Below are 9,437 nucleotides of genomic sequence, written 5' to 3' on the forward strand. Positions count from 1 at the left end.
AGTTTTTAAATTTTTGTACCAAGAAAATTATTAGGTGCAAAAATTGAAAAATATAAATCCAATTTGATTTTAAATTGGATTTCAATTAAAGTTCAATTATGCATCATATGTCCTATCTAATTTGTAATTTTTAGGATAAGTGAATTATTTGGTGTAAAAACCGAATAGTCAAAATCTATTTAGATTTAAAATTATATATATATATATATATATATATAAAATGAAAAACTATTACATATATTAAAAAATTCATAACTTAGAAAATGTGTCAATTGTAACTCTAATATTAATTATAATTTGAACTCATATATGTTTATATTTGTGATTGTTTTTAAATATACCCGTGCATATACACATGGATACAAGAATAATTAATTAAAAAACGCCCTTTTTCTCCTCTTTTTTCCATCTTTATATGCTTCATTTTTAGCATTCCAAATAAAGATCATAAACAAGCATGAGTGAATTAGCAAAAATATATCATAAATACGCATTAGTAAATTAGAGCAGCCTAAATATTGGAGAAATTATAAGGTCCTCATGGTGGACAAGTGATGTGGTCCACCGGTCCAGTAAAAGACTCCCACCTTTTTTAAATTGTTGAGTTAGTATTCAGTTTTTATTTAAAACTCCATAATTTTAAACAGGTGGAAGTCTTTTATTGGAATGGTAGACCACAACACTTGTCCACCATGAGGACCTCATAATTTCTCTAAATATATCCACACTTCTTGCTATTTCATTTTTGTTTAATGTATGCATTATATGAGCGTAATGCCGCCCTTTATTAAAATTGATATTTTTACCCTAAGTAATGCTACAGCTACAAACTATTTTATAATATTTTTATAAATTATTAACATGGCCAACTTCTTACTGATTTTCATCTAGGCTCATTATTAACATCACTTTTTCATTTACCAATAACCACCCACAATATCAGCAGTTTGTAAAAAAAATTTGTAAAAAAGTTTGCATCTCTAGCATTACTCTTTTACTTGGTTAACTGCTAACAATCATTTGTGTCTAAGAGAAAATCAAGGGATTTGGATTTACTGCTTAACCGTTAATGGTCATTTTTGTGTCAAGGATTTGATTTTAGGGAATGATTTTAGGGAATGAGAGCATGACAAATAAGGCAAAGTGAATTAAATCCCTTAAGTTTTTTAGCATAATTCAATCGTAAAATTAGTTAACATTAGTTGAATAGCTCAATGGTGGTGAGCTCATGTATTGAAGTATAACTAGCTTCAAACCAAATGGGGTATTCATCATTCCATACAACAAACTGGCAATAGCAAGGAAATAATTGAAGAACAATAAGATGGGAAAGAATTTTAGCATTGTAACAGTTTCCTTGCTATTGCTGTTGACGTCCACCAATGCTGGGCAGGTCTTTGATGTTAAATCATATGGAGCACAGACTAATGGCGATATCACTCAGGTAAAAATATGTGTAGTGCAATTAACCATACTTAATTAACATCAAAAGTGTGTTCAACTTAATTCTTAAAGCCTTTTAACATCATATAAGAGAACTTAGGTTCAAACACTATTTACACTAAAACCCAATTGGTTTCCTGACCAGATTGATAAAACATTAACATGAAAAATAATTGTAATATGCTGATTTTGATTTCTCATAATGTGTTTAGGCTTTGACACAAGCTTGGAAAGCTGCGTGTGCAGTAGCAGGAAGTAAAGTTGTGATTTCAACAGGGACTTACAAACTAGGTTTAGTGACTTTGTTAGGTCCATGCAAAGGTGCTATTGAGTTTAACCTTCAGGGAACTCTACAAGCCCCATCAGACATTGAATCCTTCAAAGGGAAAGATGGTTAGGTCGTTTTTGAAAGGATTGACAGTCTTACTATGTCAGGCGGTGGAGTTTTTGATGGCCAAGGACAAATGGCATGGCAAAAAAATAATTGTGCGAAAAAGTACAATTGCGACATACTTCCTATTGTAAGATTTAAATCTCAAAATAATTAGCATTTACATTTCCATAATTTTCTACTTAGATATATATAGTCACTACAACTTTACAAGCTTTATCCATTACTAAAAAGCAATTCAAGCATTTATATGTTAGAGAATGCTAAAGATAATATAAATTATTTGGCATAAATTTTATATAGTGATGTGTCACACCTCACAAAGGAAGTAATTCAACATTTATATGTGAGAAAGCCTATGGAGTATGGACACAACATTTTGTGCACAACACTAATGCGACTATGAGTGATAGAGAAAAAATTATGGTTAAATCTGAAAGTGATAGTTCGCCAATCTCAATTGCACATGTCATCAAGTTGTGACAAAGTCTATGTGGTTTAAGATAAGAATTATTTATATAAGATGATATTGTTGAAGTGGTACCAACCACGTTCATTAACACATTAGGTTGTAAGTTGTTATGTGATAATATTTCTTATAATTTTTTCATTTTTCCTATTTATTTTGTTGATTCAATGATGCTAAAAAATTTATTACCAAACCAATTTGTACTTTTTTTTGAATTGTTAGCATTTTACTAAATATGACATTTTTTTAGGTGAATATTTAAATGAAACTTGAGCATTCATATTTTGTGTTTAATTTATCTAACTTGTAATCATGAACAGAATATAAGGTTCAACTTCATCACTAATTCAATAGTCCAAGACATTACATCGAAGGACAGCAAATTTTTCCATATCAACCTTTTGGAATGCAAGAACTTGCAATTCCAACATGTTACCATAACTGCACCTGGAGATAGCCCCAACACTGATGGAATCCACATAGGACGGTCATCTCAGATCAACATTACCGATGCCAATATTGGAACAGGTGATGATTGCATCTCCATTGGTGATGGAACCCAAGATATTACTATTAAGCAAGTAACTTGTGGACCTGGTCATGGCATTAGCATTGGAAGTCTTGGAAGGTACGAAAACGAACAACCTGTTTCAGGAATCAGAGTTATTGGTGCCACTCTTAGCAATACAGAAAATGGTGTTAGAATCAAAACATGGCCTGCTTCCCCTTCTGGGACTGCTTCTGATATACATTTCGAGAATGTTATCATGGACAATGTTGGCAATCCTGTCCTCATTGATCAAAACTACTGCCCAAACAATCAATGCTCAAATGAGGTTATTATAAATATCACAAATATATACACACATTTTGATGTTAGAAGTTAAAAAAAGGATAAACAAATTACATATTCTAATATCAAATTTTTGGATGGATTTTTTGTTTGTTTGTTTTGTTTTCAGTCTCCCTCTAATGTTAAGATCAACAATGTTAGCTTCAAGAACATTACAGGAACTTCTTCAACATTGGAAGCTGTGAAGCTTGTTTGCAGTAAGAGTGTACCGTGCCAACAAGTGGTGGTTGCTTACATTGATCTCGCATACAAGGGAAGTGGATCTGCTACTTCCACTTGTGTTAACGTCCGACCTGCGGTTTCAGGCAAGCAAAACCCTTCTGCTTGTACCAAAAAAATTTAACTAATGCGGAATGAAGAAATACTATCTACAGACAGGTTATAGAAATTCTATTCTAAATAGAATCTCATTTACTTGTGTCTAGCATGTTCCCTTGAAAAAAACAAAAAATGGGGAATGTTGCTTAGTTATTTTTTGAATTGTTTAGGTTCAGTCTTTTGCTAAAAGCTTCTATGATTTGTAGTGTTGTAATAGATAGTATTTATTATGTTATGTTATAGATATTATTTATTTTGAATTGGGGAATTTTGGAGAATGTTGTATATATATATTATAAAGAAAAAGTAAAATAAATTAGAGTAAAGAAACATAAACATTTTGAGATATTAAAAATTAGTTTAGTAGCAAGCATCACTAAGATCTGTTGGGGATATTACACAAAGTAATAATGGAAGAACATGGTTAACACAAAATACAAACAAAAAATAGATAACTTGGAGGCATTATATCATTTTCCTAAGACAATATCCCCCCCCCCCCCGGGCACTTTTGTTGCTAAAGGGTTATTGCAAAGTTGTCTTTAGGATACAACCAAGATGTTGGGTTTTACAGATAGCAATTCTGGAGAATGACCATTGGATTTCTTATGTTTCTCTCAAACTTACTATTTTGTGGAATTAATTATTTTTTCAAGTGAACATAAGCCTCTATTTATACCCATAGGGTTATATTTCATCAAAAGGCACGTATGGAGAGTTAAAACGTTTCATAAAACCGTTAATAAGGCTTGAAACCTCTTCAATCTTTTTGAACAATCACCAGAAAATCCCATTTCACGAAGAGTGTACCACTACTACACTACACATGTGTAGTAGTGGTACACTCTTGCCTTCAGCCAAGGCTTATAAGGAATGAGTGGGGCGCATCTTTCTTCAATGTGGGAGCAAGTCTCAAAAACTGCTCACGTCGCTTGCAAAAAACAAAGCCGTGCGGGTCCTTCAGCCCCAAAGCGGACAAACTGACTGCGGATCAATCTTCCCCCACAAATGTAGTGATGGGAAACCATTTATTTTTTAATTAGTTGAAGACTCAAAGTTACCGTTCATTATCAAGTGATTGTTTAACAAAACTCTTTTTCTTTTCATTTTTTACTACATTTACAAAATGACAATTTTTTAAAGGAAAAGATCTCACATATTTATGCTACCTCAACCTTAACCAAGTAATTATTAAAATAAAAAAAAAAAATCCTTAACCAAGACACCAATAACTGTCTCACCCTTTTTTTATTGAAAATTAGTGCATGATGTTGATTAACCATTATCTTAGTTGTTTTATTAATGTAATATTGGACATGGATTTGAACTTTTAACTATAGTTTTTGTATTATTATTATTTTTTTTGAATCTTTTATATATAGCATTATGAAGTTATTAGGTATAGAATTATGTGAAAATAATAAATAGGTTTAAAAAAAAAATTATAATGTGGATAGAATAAAGAATTGGTCTAACCTCAATTAGACCTTGAAATTATCAAGATTTGCCAATTAACTTACAGAACTCTTAATTATAAATATCTATCATTGATTTTAAAAAAAAGAAAATAAAAAATACAGAAAGAAAATAATACTAATAATGCATTGTTGTCAACCTCTAGTATTAATATTCCAACTTTTTAAAATTCTTGAATAAAGAACTTTGGCCCCCCCTAAGTTTGAATCCTGGTTCTGTCCCTGCTCATTTAGTTGCAGCAAAAATGGGTGATTTAAAATAGCTCGCCAATTGTGAATCTCTTCACATGATCCCTTACAAAGCAGCAATTCAAAAAATGTTGTGCTATTTTTGGAATTTAATTTGTAATGTTTGGTAATTCAGAAGAAATCTGAGACATGAGGTTGCAATGTAATGAGAAACCCCTTGATGTCTTTTCAGTGAACATCATCTAGTGAACAAATATTTGGGAGTTCCTCTTATATACCATCCTTAACCGTTTTAGGAGAAAGGAACCATGTTAAAAAAGTTGTTTCTTACATAGTTGGCAAATTAGTCGAGTAAAAAAATTATCTATAATTGTTGTCAAAGTGATTCTAATTTCTGAGAATGAAACGAGGAAGAGAGAGGCCTCTCTTTATTAATTAAAAATATTTATGTATTTGAAGCATTATCATAGGTGGAAAAGGGATATGAGGGAAATAAAAGAAGAGATTAAATGCCAAAAGATAGCTACTTGGATTAGGCATTTTATTTTATTTTAATGGTAATTAATCCCTAAAACTATACCATGCATTTAATCAATATTGGGTTGTGTGATAAGAAATTAGCTTCCATGGATTTAGGTAACTATAGAAAAACCAGCAATTGCTTATAGGTAGGAATGGCAATGGGCCGGGTTCAAGCTGGGTTTTTTCATACTTGGACCCGACTTGCTGGCCCGAACCTTGCCCGATTATTAAATGAATTTTTTTTCGAAGCCTAGATCCGCTCACAGAGCCTCGCGAGCCCCTTTTAGCCCAACCAAATTTGGGCCCATGCAGGGGCCCAAATTGTGGCCCAACCAAAAAAGAACAAAAAAAGAATTGAAGCCCAACAAGACTTGAAGAGAGGTTGAATGCCACGAGACCTGAAGAAGAACTCAACGGCATTGCTGTGTCCGCCATTGTTATTGTTGGTAGTGGGAATGTACTTAAGGCAACAGCAAATCCAGTGAAGCTAAGACTATGGTGTCTCATGGGATCAAACACACTGCGAGACGGCTTCATCAGATGATGTTTGATGGTAGGGATTATGAACGAGTTGACGATGATGCCTTGGATGAGAACAAAAGACCTAATGTGAATGTTGTCAATTGGCACGACAAAGACTACTTTGTGGTTACTATCTAGAGTAAAGATAGGCCAAAGCTTCTCTTTGATACTGTTTGCACATTGACAGACATGCAATATGTGGTTTTTCATGCTAGTGTTAATGCTGAGGGTCCAGAAGCTTATCAGGTATGCCATTTATTGCTGGTGGTGCATAATGGGGTTAGCTTTTAATTGGCTGGCTTTGTGTTGTTTGTACTAGCATTTTTGCTAACTTTCTATGGATGAATTTGTAGGAATAGTAAATTAGACACATAGAGGCAGCTGCAAGAAGTTTCTTTGACTCAGATTGTGAATTGTGAGATTGAGAGTGAGTGAGAGTGGGAGAGAAGAGAGGTGGCTGTGAGATGAAATTGAGTCCGAGTGAGATGAGAGGGGGAGGCGGCTGTGAGTGAGTATGAGCTGAAATTTTAGTTTTAGGGTCAATATATATATATATATATATATATATTTATATATACACACACATATAGGGATATTTTAGTAATTTAGGATATAAGTATATAACTAGGTCGGGTCTGAGTCCGGGTTCGGGCCGGGTTTTAATAAAACCCGAACTCGGCTCGGACTCGTTTCGGGGTTTTTTTTTAAAAAACCCAAACCCGACCTTATTCTTTACTGAGTTAGGTAAAACCCGACCCATTAGGTCGAGCCAGGCTAGGTACCCGTGGGTCGAGCAAAAATTGCCATCCCTACTTATAGGAATGGCAATGGGTCGAGTTTGGGGCGGGTTTCTTTATGCCCAAATTTGACCCGCAACCTGACTCTGAAACTCGAACCCATCCCATTTAATAAACGGGTTTTTTTTCTAACCCCAAACCCACCCGGTCAAGCTCCACGGGCCCCGCCACCTAAGGCCTAATCCATGGCCCAATAAAAAAAATATTTGTTTGAATCTTTAAACCGTGTAGAATAGAAACCATCACAAGAACCATGCAAAACAAAGTAAAAAGCACAAATATTCTGCTCAATACTACAAATCAAAGTCTAAGACCATAAATATAGATCAAATCTTTCATCAAAATAACAAAAAAAAAAAAAATACAGATCAAATCAAAGTCTAAGCCTACCTCTATTTCAACCCCTCAAAAACTCCAAAAACAGAACCATGAAAAACTCCGAACAGATCAAAGTTTAAGACCATATAAATATAGATCAGATCTTTCATAAAAATAAAAATATAGATCCCTCCTTCATAGTGTAAGCCTACCTCTATTTCAACTCCTCAAAAACTCCAAAGCAGAACCACGAAAAACCAACAAAATTCCCTCCTTTTTTCAATCAAGGCGAGGTGAGAGAGGTAAGTAGGAAGGAGTGGTGTCTACGGTGAGGTGGAGGAGTGAGTAGCGTTTGCAGCGAGAGGGACGAGTGAGTGTCGTGGTGAGGGAGGAGCTAGCAATCTCTGCGGCGAGGTGGATGAGCCACCTCGTCACTTGGTGAGAGAGGTAGGGACTGACGAGACTAGTGAGGTGGAGGAGGGACTGGCGGTAGCAAGTGAGAGAGAGAGACTAAGGGAAAGGGAGGGGTGGCTAAGAGTGAAGGAGAGAGAGGTGGCTGAGAGGTGGAAATTAGGGTTAAGGAAATGTTTTTAGAAGTGATAGTAGTATTTATACCTAGGCTTTTAAATTTTTTTAATAATATTATATATACGGGTCAGGTTTGTGCCGGGTTTGCATAATACCCAAACTCGACCTGAACCCGCTACAGGTTAAGTTTATTAAACCCGAATCTGCCCCATTTGCTTCGTGCGTCGGACTGGGTCGGGGTTTTTTTGCCATCCCTAATTGCTTACAATTCAGTAATTGAACTTGCAAGTTACAAGTAGCTTTTATAATGGGATGTAATTCAAAACTTTGCCGAAACGATGTTTAAAATTTAGTAACATGTAAAAACTTGACCAACTTGAATAAAATGATAAAAAAAAAAAATAGAAAGAAAAAAATATCCAGAAATACTTGGAAGTGTTAGATGGTGCACTTATGCTCAAGTAATTAAACTTGGGGCCATATGTAAAAATGAACGCTCCTTTAAAGTAAACTAATCAATGAGGGTAAGATTTCAGTTTTCTGTCATGTGTTTGTTAGAAAATTGGAAGGATGAGAAATAAATATAAATGTATTTTTTATTTAGTTGAGAAGAAAGAGATTGTAACTTGTATTACTTTATGGGCAAGACTTAGGTACAGTACTTAAGTGCTGTTCCTTAGGTTCCCCTATTAAGATTCTATCATTTGAGTTTTTTCTCATGGAATAAAAGTATATAATTTAGTTAAGTACTCATATGACTCAATCTTAAGTGAGGAAAGGTATTGTTCCTAAGTTTTATCCTTAATTTATTGATACCCTTATGTCTTATCTCTTAAGAAATATTTTTCCTATAATATATCAATTAAAAATATTTATTTTCGTAGCCAAGTAAAATGAGAGGAAATAAATTTTTGGACGAGGCCTCTGTCTAGTGACCTTTGAATGGAATCTTAGAGGTTTATTGGTATAGATAAATGATGTTTCTTCACGCTTTTATGATGTTCTTATTGTCAATCATGACTAAATATTTTTAATGAAAATTCAAGGTTTTCTTCTTAATAAAATCACCTCCTTTGATATTCTTTGTAATTTGTACTATTAAGTAACTTTTCATAACAATATTGGGACCCACTAAGTACCACATAATATTTTGGAATTGATTGTAGCATGAAGTGGAAATTTGTGATTGGTAAAAAATTTTCCATTTCTACTGTTAGTAAGCATGAAAATTCAAAACAAAAATTTAGGAAAATAAACCGATAAAAGGATTGTGTACTCATTTGGCTAAGCTTAAAAATGAAAATAAAATGGAAGTACAATAATAATAATAATAATTTAGGTGAATACAAGCAATGACAGGTAGCTCAATGCAACACACTAGAAGATTTCTTCATGAATGTCCATAATGAATTTCTTGGTTCTGCAACCCATTATATGGAAGTAGCATGAGAAGAATTCTTGCTGATGAAATGTTGATCATTTGAAAGGAAAGATTTAGAGAAACATTTTGACAGAATGTCAAGGAGATACTACTCTTTTAATGGTATGGATGATGTTAATGCCAAGCATACCTTTCTCAACTCCCTTCCAGAACCATTAGGGGATGAAACAC

At 33.8% G+C, this 9,437-nt stretch overlaps 1 pseudogene; it reads left to right on the forward strand.

Moving 5' to 3' along the window:
- Nucleotides 1-1,309: 1,309 nt before the first annotated feature.
- Nucleotides 1,310-3,572, forward strand: LOC115987799 (annotated as a pseudogene).
- The last annotated feature ends 5,865 nt before the right edge of the window (nt 3,573-9,437 follow it).

This window comes from Quercus lobata, chromosome 4 (assembly GCF_001633185.2).
Source record: "Quercus lobata isolate SW786 chromosome 4, ValleyOak3.0 Primary Assembly, whole genome shotgun sequence".
NCBI lineage: Eukaryota > Viridiplantae > Streptophyta > Magnoliopsida > Fagales > Fagaceae > Quercus > Quercus lobata.